The 21185-nt window shown below is 46.8% G+C and overlaps 1 protein-coding gene across 1 annotated transcript in view; it reads right to left on the minus strand.

The window, feature by feature from the left end:
- The window catches only part of LOC126214857 (aminopeptidase N-like), a 235715-nt gene that overhangs the window by 189887 nt on the left and 24643 nt on the right, over positions 1-21185 (minus strand). The gene's annotated exons all lie outside the window — the stretch shown is intronic.

The following is a 21185-nucleotide window of genomic DNA, read 5'->3' on the forward strand; positions in this document are numbered from 1 at the left end:
GAACGATGTATACAAGGAAGGATTAAAAGTTAAGTATTCAAGGAGCTACGTACTTTTCTTTTTAGCATTCATTACTTATCCTGTTTCAGACCTCACTCCATCCTTCGTGAGTTAGCGCGTGCATCTTGGCCGCCTCTTTCAATTAGTGTGCGTAGTGTTGGCAAGTCTGCCGACACTACATGTTTATTTTTGTAATTTCTTGAGCATCCCAAACGTCTCGATCGATTTCAACCAATTTAGGCACAGAAAAAGCAGCCCTCACGAATATCGGCACTGTGGGATTTATAACTTCCTAGCTCCAATATGTGTGGAGATGTGACAAAAACGTGTTTTCCCAGCTCCTGGCATACAGGTTCCCCTGCATAACAAGCATGTTGTGGAGGAACAGTATCAGCTTTCCAAGTCAACCTGCTTTGCCGGGCAGCTTATGTGTCACAGGCAAGAAACAGTTTCCCGGGCCCCAATAGGTGATCTGTCCAGCACGACAGGCATGCCGTGCTGGACATCATCGGCTTACTTTATTGAACTGTACTGCAGCAGGTATGCTTGCCAATGACCAGGGATACGAATAGGTTGTGACGGGTGAAGGAGGGTATGGCAAAGCGATGGGTAGGGGAAATGGACAAAGACAGGGGGAGACGCATGAAGTAGGTGGAAGATGTAGAGGGATAGTGGGCAGGTGGAAAAGAAAGAGGAGGAGGTAGAGATGGATACAGAGGGAGGGGTGGGAAGATATGGGCAAATGAAAGGGGTGGCTGAAATGGACAAAGGGAGTGAGAGGACGGACGGACGGACCGACACACACACACACACACACACACACACACACACACACACACACACACACAGAAAGAGAGAGGGGGGGCAGCAGGAGGTGATAGGCTCATGGGGGGGAGAAGCGGGAGCGAAGGTGGGAGGAACAGGCAGGCACGGGGGGGGGGGGGGGGGGAGGACACGGACAAGCAGAGATGACAGGAAGAAGCGGACAGGCAGAGTTGGGAGGAAGACGCGGACCGACAGACAGGTGAGAGAAACGTGGGCGGGCAGACAGACAGGTGGGAGGAAGACACGGCCAGACAGAGGGGACGAAGACGTGGGCAGAGAAAGAGGGAGGAGGAGGTGTGTCCAATATTTGTCAGACGCACAATATTGGACTCAATACTAATAATTTTGATCCTCTACCAAAATTGATACATGATTATGTGCAACATTACGATCAAAAACGAAACCAGGCTCAAATAAACGGAGAACTATTATTTCGATCACAAAACGCAGCCATCTTCATGAATGTAATCTCTAATTAGACAATACAAATTTAGGAGTTTGTAGCTTTAAAGTGGAGCCGACCTCAATTTCAACCAAATTTCGATAAGACACCACCCATTTCCAAACACCAGCTCCTGAGCTGTTCAGACATCCTAATCACAACTCTATAATCAAAATGAAAGGTCTAAGAACGGAATTTCAGTCGTCGGATAATACAGGGTGGCGTATTTTACGGCAAGGTTTAAGAACTGGCTATCTGCCGTGATGGCGTGTTATAGGAGTTGGGGACTTGACCATGATCGTGGCTTGGGACTTGTAGGAAGTATCAGCTGCCATGGAATGCCTGTCAAGTGCATAATGTGCGTTTCCTATAAGGGCGTGCAACAATACCTGAATAGTTTCTTTGGAGCTCAGTGCTTTTTACTGAGAGTTTAATTAATTCACCTCCACAGGCTCCCATGCCATTTTCGAACGCTGTCATACTTCGAAGCCACTGGTAGCAGGACAAATAAATGAGGTGACAGTGTGAAAAGAAGCCAGACTGAAGAGAAGACTGATCATGTGTGTGAAGCTTTACGAAGAAGTCTATGACAGTCAACTAAATTGTACATGCAGAGCTTGGAAATCGGTGAGTCAGAAGGATCTTGAAGAAAGGTTATCACCATCCATACAAGATGGATGTTGTGGTGCAAGCCCTCCAACCTCAAGATCAATGCATACACTTTTCACTCTCAGACTCTGACAATGTGTGCAAAACCATATACACTCCTGGAAATTGAAATAAGAACACCGTGAATTCATTGTCCCAGGAAGGGGAAACTTTATTGACATATTCCTGGGGTCAGATACATCACATGATCACACTGACAGAACCACAGGCACATAGACACAGGCAACAGAGCATGCACAATGTCGGCACTAGTACAGTGTATATCCACCTTTCGAAGCAATGCAGGCTGCTATTCTCCCATGGAGACGATCGTAGAGATGCTGGATGTAGTCCTGTGGAACGGCTTGCCATGCCATTTCCACCTGGCGCCTCAGTTGGACCAGCGTTAGTGCTGGACGTGCAGACCGCGTGAGACGACGCTTCATCCAGTCCCAAACATGCTCAATGGGGGACAGATCCGGAGATCTTGCTGGCCAGGGTAGTTGACTTACACCTTCTAGAGCACGTTGGGTGGCACGGGATACATGCGGACGTGCATTGTCCTGTTGGAACAGCAAGTTCCCTTGCCGGTCTAGGAATGGTAGAACGATGGGTTCGATGACGGTTTGGATGTACCGTGCACTATTCAGTGTCCCCTCGACGATCACCAGTGGTGTACGGCCAGTGTAGGAGATCGCTCCCCACACCATGATGCCGGGTGTTGGCCCTGTGTGCCTCGGTCGTATGCAGTCCTGATTGTGGCGCTCACCTGCACGGCGCCAAACACGCATACGACCATCATTGGCACCAAGGCAGAAGCGACTCTCATCGCTGAAAACGACACGCCTCCATTCGTCCCTCCATTCACGCCTGTCGCGACACCACTGGAGGCGGGCTGCACGATGTTGGGGCGTGAGCGGAAGACGGCCTAACGGTGTGCGGGACCGTAGCCCAGCTTCATGGAGACGGTTGCGAATGGTCCTCGCCGATACCCCAGGAGCAACAGTGTCCCTAATTTGCTGGGAAGTGGCGGTGCGGTCCCCTACGGCACTGCGTAGGATCCTACGGTCTTGGCGTGCATCCGTGCGTCGCTGCGGTCCGGTCCCAGGTCGACGGGCACGTGCACCTTCCGCCGACCACTGGCGACAACATCGATGTACTGTGGAGACCTCACGCCCCACGTGTTGAGCAATTCGGCGGTACGTCCACCCGGCCTCCCGCATGCCCACTATACGCCCTCGCTCAAAGTCCGTCAACTGCACATACGGTTCACGTCCACGCTGTCGCGGCATGCTACCAGTGTTAAAGACTGCGATGGAGCTCCGTATGCCACGGCAAACTGGATGACACTGACGGCGGCGGTGCACAAATGCTGCGCAGCTAGCGCCATTCGACGGCCAACACCGCGGTTCCTGGTGTGTCCGCTGTGCCGTGCGTGTGATCATTGCTTGTACAGCCCCCTCGCAGTGTCCGGAGCAAGTATGGTGGGTCTGACACACCGGTGTCAATGTGTTCTTTTTTCCATTTCCAGGAGTGTATATGATACTATATTTAAAAAATAACATTCAAGGTAAATTATTGATTTCCACTCACATACAATAGATTCATATCAACAAAATTTATTGAAATCTCCAGTTGGTGTGAACTTTTCTTCCCATCTCACTGCCTCACCCAGTGTTTCTACAGTAGTGTCACGAGTAACGGGTCGGCTCAAATGGCTCTGAGCACTATGGGACTTAACATCTGTGGTCATTAGTCCCCTAGAACTTAGAACTACTTAAACCTAACTAACCTAAGGACAACACACACATCCATGCCCGAGGCAGGATTCGAACCTGCGACCGGAGCGGTCACGCGGTTCCAGACTGAAGCGCCTAGACCGCACGGCCACACCGGCCGGCTAGTAACGGGTCGGTTGCGGTGGCCGGATACTCTGTGCAAACAACCAAATAGATCTGTCCTCACAATGTCAGTGGCTGTAATAGCCGTTGGATTTATACAATGTTTTAATTTCAGGACTAATGTGCTATGAATATCATGACTCTTGTTTCCTCAGTGGTAGTCTGTGCAAATACCAATGCTTTCTGCGTGGTAATCGGTTCGATTGTCACCACACTGGAGTCTGTATCCAGCTTTTGTGTGCGTTGGTGAACCGGCTGCGGTGGCCGAGAGGTTCTAGGCGCTCCAGTCCGGAACCACGCTGCTGCTACGGTCGCAGGTTTGAATCCTGCCTCGGGCGTGGCTGTGTGTGATGTCCTTAGGTTAGTTAGGTTTAAGTAGTTCTACGTTCTAGGGGACTGATGACCTCAGATGTTGAGTGCTCAGAGCCATTTGATCCATTTTGTGCCCCCCCCCCCCCAACACCCTTCTTTTGTTCCTCTCTCTCTCTCTCTCTCTCTCTCGGCCCAGTAGGCGCACCGGAGCCGCCGCTACTTGACTTGGAATGATCTGTGAACATTACTCATTCCCTTTGTAATGGCTGAGAAATTCCATAGTTATTGTGTTGCTAAGGTCGTGGTTTCAAAATTTTCAACTTGTCCTAACATCACTTTGCAGAGTCAATGTTCTGTGTAGACTATCCTAGTTCGGTATGAATGGAGCTTTCCATATTCCTTTCCTCAATTTCTTCATCTCTTTACTCTCGCCGGGTGCTTGTGGAAGTGTGTCATTTACCCTGTATTTTCTGGAGATACAATAAGTCGTTAATTCTCGAATTTTATCGTCTCGAGACACATTAAAAGTTGCCTAGCGAGGGAAGTACTGGTGCAATGGGAGCATAGTCATATAAACTGCAGCTTGATAAAGAAGACTCTGAAACAATTACTTGGCTGCGTCATGCACCTAAACTTGGATAACCGGCAGAGGCTGTGACTCATGGTACACATTGATAAGCCAACTGTTCTTACTACCAGAGTTATGAGTACGTGAACCAAAGCCACAAGCACTAGTTTTTATCGTGCATACTATACAGGTAATTATCAGATTAATGGTAACACGTGATTGAGTATGGTGTCATTACATCGTTCCTGTATATCGGTTGCCCAAATGACCTAGGAATGAATGCTTACTATTTGTGGTTGACTTTCCAGCTAAACTCGAATCCCAACAAGGGTACCTTTCCAGCCTGACGTTAACCACCTGAAAATCAGTGCTTTATATCCCATATAAGTTACTAGCATTTCTCCCACGTCTCACACCTCAGGAACTGGAGTTCGGGAGTGAGTGGTGTTTTATCGAAATTTGCTTGAAACTGACGGCGGCTCCGGATTCAAGCTACGCACTCCTAATTTTGTATTGTGCAGTTAGAGGTTATACTCTGAAGTTGGCGCCACTTTGCGATCGAAATCGTAGCTCTCCAGTTATTTGTTTTCGTTTTTGATCATAATGTTGTAGATTATCTGGTATCAATTTTTTTTTGGTAGAGGTTCAAAATTATTAATATTGTGTAAGGCAGTTCACGCGAGGAAGCTATGCCAAGTTTGAGGTCCTCCAGATCGATAAAGCATAGTGTAGGAATTTTTACAAGTATCTCGTGTGCGGGATAAAAAAAAACTTTTCAATTACAAAAATTTACACGAGCACAGTTTTGCACATATGGTGGTACGCTTTGCACTGAGAAAAAATCAAGTTATCTCCTTTTAACGAAAAATTACAGGTAGTTGATAGGTTCGAGAACTGTGTAGCAGGAAGCAATTGAATGCTTGACGATTAGGTCTGTGCAAGGGTAAAAATCAACAAGTGCTTTGCCTGCGGTCCTCTCCCGCCAAATACGAGTACCGGGTGATCAAAAAGTCAGTATAAATTTGAAAACTTAATAAACGACGGAATAACATAGATAGAGAGGTAAAAATTGACACACATGCTTGGAACGACATAGGGTTTTATTAGGAATAAAAAGTTCAGAAAATGTCCGACAGATGGCGCTGGACAGCAAAACGTCAGTGACTGCTCATGACAATCGTGTATAAAAGGAGCTGTAGTGAGTGAGAGAATCAGATGCGCCAGCAGTCGCAGCATGTTGACGTTACCTGAAAAGGCGCTTTTAGTGAAACTGTATTATAAGAAAGGGGAATGTGCGAGTTCAGCGTTACGATCCTATCGCCATAGGAAGGGGATTCGAACGAGTAAAGGTCCGTTGACAAATGCAGCTGTGGCGACAATGATAAAAGTTCGAAGCCATGGGTTGTTTAGACGATAGACCCCGCAGTGGCCGACCGAGCACAAGGCGTAATGCTGCTGAGACAGTTCAGGAAGAAATGGAGACTGTAGCGGGTTCGTCTAAGCACGGGGCATTCCACACACTACTGTTTGCTTGGCACTGAGGCGTACCCTCCGATGCTATCCGTACAAAATCCATCGGCATCATGAACTGTTACCTGGCGATTTAGTGAAGCGGAGGGCATTTGCAGTGTGGGCGTTTCAAAAGATGGCGGAAGATGATGATTGGTTGAGTAACGTGTTGTGGACCGACGAAGCTCATTTCACGCTCCGAGGGTCTGTCAACGCCCAGAACTGCCGAATTTGGGCTACCGAAAATCCTCCAATTCACGACGAGAAAGTCACGCTATGGGTTGGATTTACCACACCTACCGTTATCGGACCTTTTTTCTTCGAGGAAATGCGTGATTCTGGTTTTGTAACTGCTACCGTGGTGAGAGGTACGCCGATATGTTACAGAATCGCATCTTCCCCAGCCTGGCTGATAAACACCTGCTGGAATGTACGACGTTTATGCAGGATGGCGCTTCACCCCAAATTGCTAGACGCGTGAAAGATCTCTTGATGACTAACTGAAACCCTCAGCTGCCGACAGGTGTTGTTGATATACCTCGATGTGAACAGTTTAAAATGTGTGCCCCGACCGGGACTCGAACCCGGGATCTCCTGCTTACATGGCAGACGCTCTATCCATCTGAGCCACCGAGGACACAGATGAATAGCGCGACTGCAGTGACTTATCCCTTGCACACTTCCCGTGAGACTCACATTCCCAACTGTCCACAATTCTACATATGTAATGTACCTTATAGACATTTACCCATCCGCTCATTACTCGCGCACGCTTTGGCGATTCCCGTAAGAGTTTGGTCGGGGCACACATTTTCAACTGTCCACATCGAGGTATATCAACAACACCTGTCGGCAGCTGAGGGTTTCGGTTAGTCATCATTTATTCCAGGGAAAAGCTGCACGGTCATCAGCAGTACTGTCTTCATATATAAAGATCTCTTGCGCGCGTCGTTTGGTGATGATCGTGTGCTCAGCCGCCACTTTCGTCATGCTTGGCCTCCCAGGTCCCCAGACCTCAGTTGGCTTTGGGGTTACCTGAAGTCGCAAGTGTATCGTGATCGACCGACATCTCTAGGGACGCTGAAAGACATCAGACGCCAACGCCTCACCATAACTCCGGACATGCTTTACTGTGCTGTTCACAACATTATTCCTCCACTACAGCTATTGTTGAGGAATGATGGTGGGCATATTGAGCATTTCCTGGAAAGAACATCATCTTTGCTTTGTCTTACTTTGTTATGTTAATTATTGCTATTCTGATCAGATGAAGCGCCATCTGTCGGACATTTTTTGAACTTTTGTATTTTTTTGGTTCTAATAAAACCCCATGTCATTCCAAGCATGTGTGTCAATGTGTACCTCTCTATCTACATTATTCCGTGATTTATTCAGTTTTCAAATTTATACTGACTTTTTGATCACCGCAAGACATGCACGCTCGAATGTTAATGCAGATGCTCGCCAAGTCTGCAGGTTGAGCTGTTGTACTGGACCACGAACGGCACTTGCGCAATGTCCTCAATACGTTGCAAGTGCTGGTCGGGATCAGAACAGTTTTCTGTGTAGTTGGTTGGCTAGTTTAGAGGCGGGAGAAGGGACCAAACTACGAGGTCATCGGTCTCTTGTTCCTAATAAAACAATGCCACAAGTGTGAGAATAAAACGGGCGAAACGAAAAACCACAAGAACCAAGGGAAGGCTACGAACAATAAAAGGAACAAAAGAGGACAAGAAAACAGAGAGCGAGAAACGGAACAGAGTAAAACAAGAAAGCAGATTACAGTTGGCGGCCAACCACGAGAATAAAAAGGGAAAGCCAGCCGCTCTACAACACATTAAAACCTCCATCCTAAAAGCACTAGGGTGGAGGGCACGGAGGGACAAAGTACATGCGCCAAAACCTACACAGAAGTATAAAATCCACTCTCACGGATAAAACGTAAAACTAAAACTGCTGTGGAGGCATTGTCGCCCAGCACCGAAGGAAGGGTGCTGGGAAAGTTAAAAGTCTGCCGCAGAACGGATAAAAGTAGGCAGTCCAGCAGGAGGTGGGCGACTGTCATTTGGGAGCCACAGCGACACTGAGGTGGGTTCTCAGGTAACCACACATTAGCCACGTATGGCCAATGCGGAGCCGACAGAGGTCAACTGATTTCCTGCGAAAGGCCTGCATGGAAGACTTCCACACATTCATAGTCTCATAGGTGGACTCCTGAATGGACGCTACCTGAGGGTGGCGAGGTTAGCACTGGTCGATAGCTTGTAGGCTGCTCAATGAGTCAGTACACAGGAGAAATGACTCGCCTGGGCATGAGCGGATGTACTCAAGAGCACTAGATATGGCCGCCAGCTCTGCAGTCAAAACACTGCAGTCAACTGGTAAAGGAGTGCTGCTCAATATGTCCTCCATGAACATATGCGAGGCCTATGTGACCATCAGCCGTTGAGCCGTCGGTGTAAACCGCTTCGGAACACGTCAAGAATCGAGAGGAAGTGACAGCCGAGAGCGGTGAGGTTAACGGAGTCCTTGGGGCCATGCAAAAGGTCTAGACGAAGCTGCGGCCGAGGCGTACACCATGGAGGCGAACGGACCGCAAGTACTCGTAGAGGTGCTAAAGGAAAGGACTCCAGTTCGGAGAGAAGGGGCCGCGCGCGAATCGCAATCGTTAGCCCCGATCTGGGCCACCGATGCTGGAGATGGACTGCCGCGGGCGGGAAAAGGAGACGGTAATTCGGATGTTCAGGGCAACCATGAATGTGTGCTGCGTAACTGGCGAGCAGTTGCGCACGTCTGATCTGCAGTGGAGGGACACCAGCCTCCACCAGGACGCTGGTCACCGGACCCGTCCTAAAAGCTCCTGTCGGTAATCGATTTCTGTGTAGTTTTGAGTGCACTGTGCTGGAGCTAAGTGAATTAGGACGCGGGGAAAATTGTCGGTGCTCGTGTGGTGGGTTCTTCTGTAGCCAAGGGAGACGAAGTGTTTGGTGTTGCAAGAGGAGCTCATCGAAGATTTACACCCGATACAGGGAAATCTGTAAAACATGATACACTATGTCACAACGCGGATGAATGTGTGTGTGTGTGTGTGTGTGTGTGTGTGTGTGTGTGTCGGTCCGTCCATCCGTCCTCTCACCCCCTTGACCATATCTTCCTACCCCTCCCTCTGTCTCCATTTCTACCTCCTCCTCCTCCTTTTCCACCTGCCCACTATCCCCCTATATCTTCCACCTACCTCATGCATCTCCCCCTTCGTCCATGACCTCCTCCACCCATCAAAACTATTCGTATCCCAGGTCATTGGCAAGCGTAGCTGCTACAATACAGTTCAATAAAGTAGGTTGATGCTACTCCCACAGAATGCCTGTCGTGCTGGACAGATCACCTGTTGGGGCCCAGGAAACTGTTTCCTGCCTGTGACACGTAAGCTGCCCAGCAAAGCAGGTTGACTTGGAAGGCTGAACCAACATGCTTGTCATGCAGTGGAACCTCTATCCCAGGAGCTAGGAAAACACGTTTTTGCCCTATCTCCACACATATTGGAGCCAGGAAGTTGAGTGATCGTGTCAAAAGGTCAACGAGGAGGACTGTGACGAAAAATAAAGAGGACAACTGCAGAAGTCGCTATATAGCTGAATGTCGCATTTGTGAACCCTGTCAGCACCAAAACAACTCAATAGGCACGAACTTACGAAAAAATGGTTCAAATGGTCTGAGCACTATGGGACTTAACATCTGAGGTCACCAGTCGCCTAGAATTTAGAACTACTTAAACCTAACTAACCTAAGGACATCACATGCCCGAAGCAGGATTCGAACCTGCGACCGTAGCGGTTGCGCGGTTCCAGACTGAAGCGTCTAGAACGGCTCGGCCACACGGCCGGCGAACTTACGAAACAACACATAACTGATACAAATGTCCGTAAGAGGAAACCGTGATGCCGTGTGATGGACTGTGGATCAATGGCAGAAAGTCATTTGATCGGATGAGCTTTGTTTCAGATTGTTTCCAACTTCTGGCCGAGTTTACGTCTGGTGTAGTCCCAACCGTACGATGCAGACTGGATGCTGTCAAGCTCGAAACATGACAGTTTCGGTGATGATGTGGGCAGCCATTCATGGTATTCCATAGACTCCACGGTTACTCACCTAGGTCGCATTGTTGACAAAGACTGTAATAGCGCTTTGCCTGATCAGGTACAGCCCATGGTAGAATACTTGTTCCCCAGTGTCGATGGTGGGTTCCAAGAGACAGCTCGCACCGTCCAGGACTGATTTTGGGAATACGAGAACGCAGGACTGATTTTGGGAATACGAGGACGAATTCCGCACCTTCCCTGCCCACCATAGTCACCATATCTGAATATTATTGTGCCTTTGTGGTGTGCATGGCAGAGAACTGTGCGTGGTCACTATCCACCACCATCATCATTACATCAAATTTTGCGTGAAGAAGGTTTTAGATTCTCTTGAAAACCATACAGCACCTGTATTTATGCGTTCCGTAACGACTGGAATCTGTTTTGAATGTCGACGGTTTTCCTACACGTATCAAGCATGGAAATGTGTTGCATTTGGGATGTTTCCATATTTTCGGAAATTTATGGTAAGATCTTATGGGACCAAACTGCTGAGGTCATCGGTCCCTAAGCTTACACACTAATTAATCTAACTTACGCTGAGGACAACACACACACACCCATGCTCGAGGGAGAACTCGAACCTCCGATGGGAGGAGCCGCGCGAACCGTGACAGGACGCCCAAAACCGCGCGGCTACCCCGCGCGGCCCATATTTCTGTCCAACCCCTGTAAATAAGGCGCGGGAATCTGAACACGGTGGTCTTTCGGCAGAAAACCTACGCTGAGTCCACGTCGCTCGATTCCCTGGTTAGTGGAAGACCTCGAAGTTGCCGACTTGGAAACTTCCCTATTAGGCATTGGATTAACGAAGGATGGGGAAGTAAGTCAGCCGTGCCCTTCAGAAGGAACCATACCGACGTCTGCCTGAAGCGGTTTAGGGAAATCACGGAAAATCTAAATCAGGATGGCCAGACGCGGGTTTGAAATGTCGTCCTCCCGAATGCGAGTCCAGTGTGTTAACCACTGCGTCATCTCGCTCACTGCGAGTTTTGGATTCTGTTTCTGGAGAGTTGCACATAGGAAGCAAAGAGTAATTCTGTAGTGCGAAGTATGCCGGCGATATTTAGCTTTTACGTATGTGCCGTCTGTATGCTGTTCATTTTTGGAACACAACCTACGACCAGCTTAGAGACAGAAGTGATGAAATTTGTCCAGACCATCCAGGATGCCCTCCTCCGACTACAGCGACTGGAGAAGGTTGTAGCTTTCTGCTGGGTTCCGGGGCATGTCGGCATTGCTGGGAATGAAAGGGCAGATCTCGCAGCCAAGGAGGCCTGTCTCGCCCCACAAGTATCTCAGTGTGCTATCCCCTTGCACGCACTCACCTCGCTGTTGAGCTCACGGGTCATGCGTCGGTGGGAGGATGAGTGGCTGGAAGTGACTGACAATAAGCTCCGTATAGTCGAGCCCACAACGCGTGTGTGGTGTACTTCCTTTCAGCCCCATCGACGGGACGGGGTTCTCCTCACTCGGCTTCGAATAGGCCACAGCCCTATGACGCACTGCTTCCTGCTCCGGCGAGAGGACCCTCCAATTTGTGGTGCTTGCGGCGTCCAGGTCACTGTGCGCCACGTTTTATTGGATTGCGTTTTATTTTCTGACCAGCAGGTCGCGGCTGACTTGCCAGCGGACCTGCCATCTCTTTTAGGCAACACTCGGACGAATGTGGCTAAAGTTTTAAAGTTCTGTGCCCTGTCAAATGTTTTTACAAAGATTTTAGGGAGAGGATTTTAATTCGCTCACAGTGTGACAAGCTCGCCCATATTTTATGTAAGTGGCCAGCCAATAACAATTTCCTGTGACATTCTTGTTGCTATGTTTCCCCTTTCCTTAGGTTTTACTTTCTTATGTAGCATTTTCCTTCTTTTCCTGCTTTCTTTGAGTGTGTGCTTTAGTTTTCTTAGGTCTGTCCACATTCGTTCCTTTTAATGTGTGTCAGGGCGCTGATGACCTCGATGTTGAGCGCCCATAAGCCCCAACACACCACCACCACTTTCTGCAGGACCTGACCATCATTTTGCAGGACAATGCTCAAGCACGTACAGTGCAAGCTGTTACTGATTGGACTTATGGGGCTGCTAAGTGCTATACCACCTACTGCACTCCCCTGACTGAAGCCCTCGAGAGTTCTACTCAATTCCTAATCTGAAGGAAACATTTCATGGCATTCGCTTCAGAACTGCTACAAATTCGTCGGGCAATAGACCGCGCCGCTCGACCTGTCAACACAACTGGCACTGCTAAGAGTATCCTACGATTTCCAGATCGCTGACAACGGGTTATACACAATGCTGGTGACTACTTTGAAGGTCAGTAAAACTTTGACACACCTATCTATTTTGTACGAGCTGTAAATAAATAGTTACCTCTATTAAGATTCCAATCCTAGTATTTGCAATATGGAATCCGCCCATTTAGCCGAGTGGTGAGCCCGTCTAACTCCCATGCAGTGGGCCCGGATTCAGTTCCCCGACTCTCGGCTGGGCCGGAGATTTTCTTCGCTCGGGGACTGCGTATTATGTTGTCCCCGTTACAATTTCATCATCGACACGCAAGGCGCCCAATGTGGCGTCAATAGAAAAGACTTGCGGTTCGCCGGTCGAGCTTCCCCAGATGCATATCCCCAGTCAAAAACGCCAAACAATCGTCACCGTCACCATGACCAATACGAAGTAGTAGAACACTACTGGCCATTAAAACTGCTACACCACGAAGATGACGTGCTACAGACGCGAAATTTAACCGACAGGAAGAAGATGCTGTGATATGCAAATGATTAGCTTTTCACACCATTCACACAAGGTTGGCGCCGGTGCCGACACCTACAACGTGCTGACATGAGCAAACTTTCCAACTGATTTCTCATACACAAACAGCAGTTCACCGGCGTTGCCTGGTGAAACGTTGTTGTGATGCCTCGTGTAAGGAGGAGAAATGCGTACCACCATGTTTCCGACTTTGATAAAGGTCGGATTGTAGCCTTTCGCGATTGCGGTTTATCGTATCGCGACATTACTGCTCGCGTTGGTCGAGATCCAATGACTGTTAGCAGAATATGGGATTGGTGGGTTCAGGAGGGTAATACGGAACGCCGTGCTGGATCCCAACGGTCTCGTATCACTAGCAGTCGAGATGACAGGCATCTTATCCGCATGGCTGTAACGGATCGTGCAGCTACGTCTCAATCCCTGAGTCAACAGATGGGGCATTTGCAAAACAACAACCATCTGCACGAACAGTTCGACGACGTTTGCAGCAGCATGGACTACCAGCTGAAGTTACCCTTGACGCTGCATCACAGACAGGAGCGCCTGCGATGGTGTACTCAACGACGAACCTGGGTGCACGAATGGCAAAACGTAATTTTTTCGGATGAATCTAGGATCTGTTTACAGCATCATTATGGTCGCATCCGTGTTTGGCGACATCGCGGTGAACGCACATTGGAAGCATGTTTTCGTCAGTTCCATACCCGGCGTGATGGTATGGGGGTGCCATTGGTTGCACGTCTCGGTCACATCTTGTTCGCATTGACGTTACATTTCAGATCTTTCACGACCCGTGGCTCTACCCTTCATTCGATCCCTGCGAAACCCTACATTTCAGCAGCATAATGCACGACCGCATGTTGCAGGTCCTGTACGTGCCTTTCTGGATACAGAAAATGTTCGACGGCTGGCCTGGCCAGTACATTCTCCAGATCTCTCACCAATTGAAAACGTCTGGTCAATGGTGGCCGAGCAACTGGCTCGTCACAATACGCCAGTCACTACTCCTGATGAACAGTGGTATCGTGTTGAAGCTGTATGGGCAGCTGTACACGCCGTCTGTTTGACTCAATGCCCAGGCGTATCAAGGCCGTTATTACGGACAGAGGTGGTTGTTCTGGGTACTGTTTTCTCAGGATCTATGCACACAAATTGCGTGAAAATGTAATCACACGTCAGTTCTGGTATAATATATTTGTCCAATGAATACCCATTTATCATCTGCATTTCTTCTTGGTGTAGCAATTTTAATGGCCAGTAGTGTAGTAAACACGTTGTTATCATGGATCGTGCGTCGCATCGCGTGAAGTCTCATCCACGGCGGAAACGTAAACAGACTCAGTGTGCTAGGCAGCAAACTAGTGGTGTCACATCTTGTCTTTGCTGTTTTACAGCCCAAAAGCGACATGCATGTACTTGCCGTGACGCTAAGTGCTATCACTGTGGCAAAGACGGTCACGTTTAAGCTGTCTTTCTGCAAAAACGGAAGTCCAACACGTCTTTGCAAGTTCTCTAAAGTCTCAAGTCAATGGATATCAATGCAGTTTCTTTCAAGCCAGTAATGACTTTCGTGTAACACAGTTCAAATCAAGTGCAATAACGAAGAAGTCCCACGATTCTCGTCTTCAGCTTCAGGAAAATAAATTGTTATTCTGCAGATTCCCAATCGCAAAATACGCATGAAGTTGGACACTGCTTCGCCTGTGAGCCTGTTGCACGGAAACAGTTACAAACGGTTTGGCAAGCCCAAGCTACGTAAGTGACAGGCATCTCTTTCTGGTTACTGTGGCCATCACATTCCTGTGCTAGTTATTTGCAACCTACCAGCCACTCTTCGCCTCATTATAAAAAAATTTCATTCACAGTGCTGTGCTCACGTGACACTGAATACCTTTTTGGCACGGATTCTTTTGATTGGTTTCCAAAATCAAGACAATGTTCTCTCAGCAAACTCTTTTGTGCCTTTTGTGAAAGATTTCGTGACATTTTTCAAGATGATCTAAAGCCCATAATTTTGAAGCTCACGTTATCATAGAAGACAATGCACAACCGCAGTTTTGCCAAGCACAGCCGGCCTCTCACGCTGTCAATAATTAGGCGGCACAAGAACTCTTACCGTGGCAGGACAATGGCGTGGTTTCCCCAGTAGTAGGCAGTCAGTGATCATCACCTTTGGTGATTATAAAGAAACGTTCAAACGGATTACACTTGTGTGCAGATTTCAAGGCAACAGCAAACCCACAGACTGTAACTGACTTTTTTCCTGCGCCACGTTCTGAAGAATTAACGTCATCAGTCCCTAAGCTTACACACTACTTAGCCTAAATTATCCTATGGACAAACAAGCACACCCATGCCCGAGGGAGGACTCGAACCTCCGCTGGGACCAGCCGCACAGTCCATGACTTCTGCGCCCAAGACCGCTCGTCTAATCCCGCGTGTCTCTGAAGAACTCACGGACAAATCTGATAAGATCGCTTATTTTCCAAGATTGATCATCGCGATTTGGAGCTTCCCTTGGATGAACAGTCACAACATGCTCTTATGATCCAACACCCACGCCGGCCGATGTGGCCGGGAGGTTCTAGGCGCTTCATTCTGGAACCGCGCGACCACTACAGTCGCAGATTCGAATCCTGCCTCGGGCATGGATGTGTGTGATGTCCTTAGGTTAGTTAGGTTTAAGTAGTTCTAAGCTCTCGGGGACTGATGACCTCAGACCCATAGTGCTCTGAGCCAACCATCAACACCCACATGGGATTGCCTAAGTTTTTCAGATTTCCTTCGGCAGTGAATCCGCACCTGCAATCAACGGTGCTTGTTACAGCTGACAGGTACAGTTCCTTCTTGTTCAAACTATTTGGATGACATAGTAGTTTTGGGTTTTTCTCCCAATAAACATCTTTCCAATCCCGGGAAATTGTTTCAAGTGATCGCAGATGCTGGATTAAAGTGTAATAAAGACAAATGCTCCTTCTTCCAGAATGTTACTGAATATTTAGGACACACGATCAACAGCCAAGAGTCCACCCTTTGCAGTCCCATTTAGCCGCCAAACAAGGACCTCCGAGCTCCTACGAACGAAAGTGAAAGTCTTAAGCTGTGTTGGGTAAATTGACTTATTACACTCGGTTCATTCTGAGCGCTGCACAGATTGGAGCTCCATTGCATCATCCTCAACGAAAGAACTTTCCGAAGGAGTGAACCAAGGAGTGTCACGTCGCATTTCAGAAATTTAAAGATGCTGGTTGTTTGATGTATTGTGGTCCCGCCCAGCCAATCCCTTTTACGGGATTGGCGCTGTTATGTACAAAGGCCTGGGAAGTTTTACAGGGCAATCCCCTTCGCATCCAAACTCCTCAACAAAACTACTTGCAGATTGAGAAGGACGCTCTTGCTGTCATATATGGGGTGACCAAATTCCACCAATACTTATATGGCAGAAAATTTTACTAGATGACTGACCACAAACCTCTCACCTCATTGTTCAACACTTCCAAGTCGCTCCTTCCTTAATGACTAAGCACACCGCATTGTAACCATTACATTTGCGACACTGGCTTATCATGTACCCTAGCTATAGTGCCCTCTGCTGGCATCAGTTTCCTGGTATAAATACCAGACGCATTCTGATCATCACCAGCACTTACTATGTATCTACATGTTTAGCTTGACGTTGATACTATAGAAGAATATTGTATGGTATGTATGGTTGTTAATCATGTAAACACTTATTGTCTTTCTTATGTGGCACCAAGACTTTTATAGATTTAGCGTAAGCAAACTGAACTTATTTGGTTACACAATATTTTCTTTGTAGCAGATCTGAAGATGGCAGTAGCCGAAATTGGTAATAGTGAAGTGTAAAAATTTCTGTGATCAAGACGGACCTGTCAAATAAAGTGCCAAAAATATGGTCACGGACTCATTTTCAGACTTTGTGTGTTCAACTGATAAGTTTGTGCCAAGTTAAGCCAAGAATGGGGAAATGCGCATTATGAAAGATACAATGGAAATAACGTTTAAAAAATTCTGTTTGGATGAGGAGATTGTTCCTAATACGACAATGTGAGAATTAATAATAATTCTGCAGCAGCAGTACGTGTGAAACGCAAACGTGGGATTCTCTGGATAAGGGCTGACATCAGGTAAACATTGAAGAATAAAGAAAAGTGTAATTTGGAAGCATTCAGACTTGAGTTACTTTTAGGCACGTTACTCTCGCCATTAAAGTTCTCTTGTGTTTTCAAAGGTGTTAATAATGCAGTGGACAATGAACAGAAAAAGATGGCAATGAGATATTGTAAGAAAACTTCCAATTTACAGACGAAGAATAATGTTAGAATAGACAACATGCGGGGAGGCAAACATCAATTTGCGCACAGTGGTTAATCTTGCGTACATAAAAATGAAGAGTAATGAAATGGATCTTCTGAATAAGGGTTTAAATTTTAGAATTACTCCTAAATTGAGCCCAGACGTAATTAAAAATACTGTTGCGGAGGTAAAAGTTGCTTGTGACGTGGCTAAACTCAATAAATTTGATCAAATGGATATAGCAGTAAAAACTGACAAATGCATATCCAAAGTAGGTCACAAAACGTTTAGAAGCACTTAAAAGCCTAAATCAAAAATTGGAAATGGAAAGTGCTTTAGTTACGAGGGCTGACAACGAAAATTTGGTTGTCGTAATTTATGATTGAGATTACACCCAAAAAACTGAAAAATTTCTTGCATATAATAACATAGTTGAAGCCAAGAGAAATCCTGTGAACAAATTTCAGTCAAGTATAAGGAAAACGATTGAGAACAGTAATTTTTGGTTTCCAGATGAAAAAGAGAAACGTAGATTAAATATGATGAATCCGTCCATTCCTATGCTTCGTTCGCATATCAAATTACATAAGAGAGCGGAACCGATTCGGCCGATTATTAATAATACGTCGCGGCCCAATTACAAATTGAACCGGGAATGCAACAAGGAACCAAGAGCAGCGCATACTTACAAAAATCATTCGATGTCAAGAATAGTTACGAATTTGCAAATGAGATTAAGGATGTACCAATCCCAGCTGGAGCTAAATTGGCTTCTTTTGACATTGTTAACCTGTATACCAACGTCCCATTAAACGATACGATGGAGATTGAATGGAAGAACTTGCTTAAATATAAGAAGATTAGTCAGGGCGAAACAGTAGAACTTTTGGAAATTTTAGAACTTATGTTGTCCTTTAATTATTTTAAGTTTAGCGACAAGATTTTTTATCAGAAGGACGGTCTCGCAATGGGCAACAGTTTGTCTGGTACTTTAGCTGAGATATTTGTAAACGAGTTCAAAAAGAAGATTTTTGAACAAAATCCTGACGTCTGCGAAAAAATAGTCTATTACAGACGTTATGTAGACGGCATCTCATTACTGTAAAAAGGTGACGAAAGTGCAATACGCGAGGTAGCAGAAAGAATAGGTGGGATCCGCGAAAATTAAATACATAGCGGAACTGGAAGAAGTAGGAAGTATAAGGTTTTTGGATCTTAGGTTAACTAAAAGGGGTGGAAGGCATAAAATTACCATATTTAGGAAGACGACAGCCACTGACACGATCATAAATGCGAAATCCTGTCACCCCAAGAAGCAGAAATGGGCATACTTCAGAGCGATGATCAGCAAGATGCTAAAACTGCCACTCACCCCTAATGATGTGGTGAAAGAATTAAGTGAGATTAGACAAGTAACCAAGGCAAACGAATATAAGGATCGTGATTTAATGGAACTTCATTACATACTAAAATAAAAAATATGTGACACAATAGTGCATTTTCCGACAGAATTGCGCAAGCTTTCAGAAAAACGAAAATAAAAATTGCATTTCGAACGAAAGGTATAGTTAGTTGTAGGCTACGCCACAAAGTTGACAACAACGGCAATAAATACAGGGTGGCGCACAAAATGTGTTATTTGTTTTTGAATATAAACTTTATTGTCAATACAATCTGAAATACAATGAAGAGCCGTCCATGTAGATTTGTTCTAACTCAGCACATGCTCAATATGTCCACCATTTCGTTTCCTAACTTCCTTCAAACGAACACTGAAGTTAGTGATTACCCTACGGCACACGTCTTCCGTAATTTCAATGCAAGCTTGAAGAATAAGTCTTCTGAGCTCCATTAAATCACGTGTCTTCTGAGCTCCATTAAATCACGTGGACGTTTCGGGGAAATTTTTCCCTTTAGGTACCCCCAAAGAAAAAAGTCATATGGATTGATATCTGGACAGTTGGGGGGCCAATTTGGTCTGTCATTGAAGCAACCTGGAAACCTGAGTGAAATGATCCTCATGTCGAAATGCTCGTGTAAAAACTCCAACACAGTGTTTGCAGTATGTGGCCTCGCTCCATCTTGCATGAACCACTGCGTGTTAAAGGGCAAGGCAGTAGCAAGAACCTGTGGAACGTAGCTATTGCGAAGCATGCTCAAATAACGCTAGCTGTTCGCAGTTTCTTCACAGAAAAAGGGTCCAATAAGTCCTTGACTGGAAACTGCTGCCCACGCTGTAATCCTCGGAGCATAATGATGTCGTTCATGAAGCACTTGTGGGTTTTCAGTGGTCCAAAAGCGTACATTTTGTTTGTTAACCACACAGTCTAAATTAAAGTGCGCCTCGTCTGAAAACCAAACGTAGTTGAGGGTTTCTTCCCTATCCTCCGCCCACTGACCAAACAGTAGTCTCTGCTGCTTGTGTTCTTCAGTGAGCTTCTGTGCACAGGTCATCTTGTATGGGTACATATGGAGGTCACTTATAAGCATGCGTTGAACGGAGCGTCTGGATATTCCCAGTTGCACTGCTGCCTTTCTACACGATTTCCCGGGACTTCTCTGTACAGCTACTTGTACCGCTTCAATATTCTCCGGCGAACAGGCTTAGGCCGAGGTCGCTTCGCTTCCAATACTCTTCCTTGCTGTAAAAATTTATCGTACAACCTGTGAATGGTCTTCTTGCAAGGGACCCATCGTGTGTTAAACTGTTGTCTAAAACGCTTCTGAGTCACAACAAGGCTTTTCGTTTCATGAAAAAGTAACAATTGCCGATCGTTGCTGTGTCGTCAGTTTTCCATTGTAAGCCATTGCTGCTTACTAGTCTCCTAGCGGCAGTATCGTGAATCACACGTCATTTCGTAACTTTCCAAGCTCTCCAGAATGAGATTTTCACTCTGCAGCGGAGTGTGCGCTGATATGAAACTTCCTGGCAGATTAAAACTGTGTGCCCGACCGAGACTCGAACTCGGGACCTTTGCCTTTCGCGGGCAAGTGCTCTACCAACTGAGCTACCGTAGCACGACTCACGGCCGGTACTCACAGCTTTACTTCTGCCAGTACCTCGTCTCCTACCTTCCAAACTTTACAGAAGCTCTCCTGCGAACCTTGCAGAACTAGCACTCCTGAAAGAAAGGATATTGCGGAGACATGGCTTAGCCACAGCCTGGGGGATGTTTCCAGAATGAGATTTTCACTCTACAGCGGAGTGTGCGCTGACATGAAACTTCCTGGCAGATTAAAACTGTGTGCCCGACCGAGACTCGAACTCGGGACCTTTGCCTTTCGCGGGCAAGTGCTCTAACAACTGAGCTACCGTAGCACGACTCACGGCCGGTACTCACAGCTTTACTTCTGCCAGTACCTCGTCTCCTACCTCCGCAATATCCTTTCTTTCAGGAGTGCTAGTTCTGCAAGGTTCGCAGGAGAGCTTCTGTAAAGTTTGGAAGGTAGGAGACGAGGTACTGGCAGAAGTAAAGCTGTGAGTACCGGTTGTGAGTCGTGCTACGGTAGCTCAGTTGGTAGAGCACTTGCCCGCGAAAGGCAAAGGTCCCGAGTTCGAGTCTCGGTCGGGCACACAGTTTTAATCTGCCAGGAAGTTTCCAAGCTCTGCTGGTACTGCTGTAGAGATCCCAGCGGGATATCAAATGTGCGTCATAAATTGTGAAAGAAACAATTGGTAACACATTTCATGCGCCACCCTGTATTTGTGGATTCTGGTGTTCATACGATCAGCTGCCAAAGACCGTGACAGGT

This window comes from Schistocerca nitens, chromosome 12 (assembly GCF_023898315.1).
Source record: "Schistocerca nitens isolate TAMUIC-IGC-003100 chromosome 12, iqSchNite1.1, whole genome shotgun sequence".
Taxonomy (NCBI): Eukaryota; Metazoa; Arthropoda; class Insecta; order Orthoptera; family Acrididae; genus Schistocerca; species Schistocerca nitens.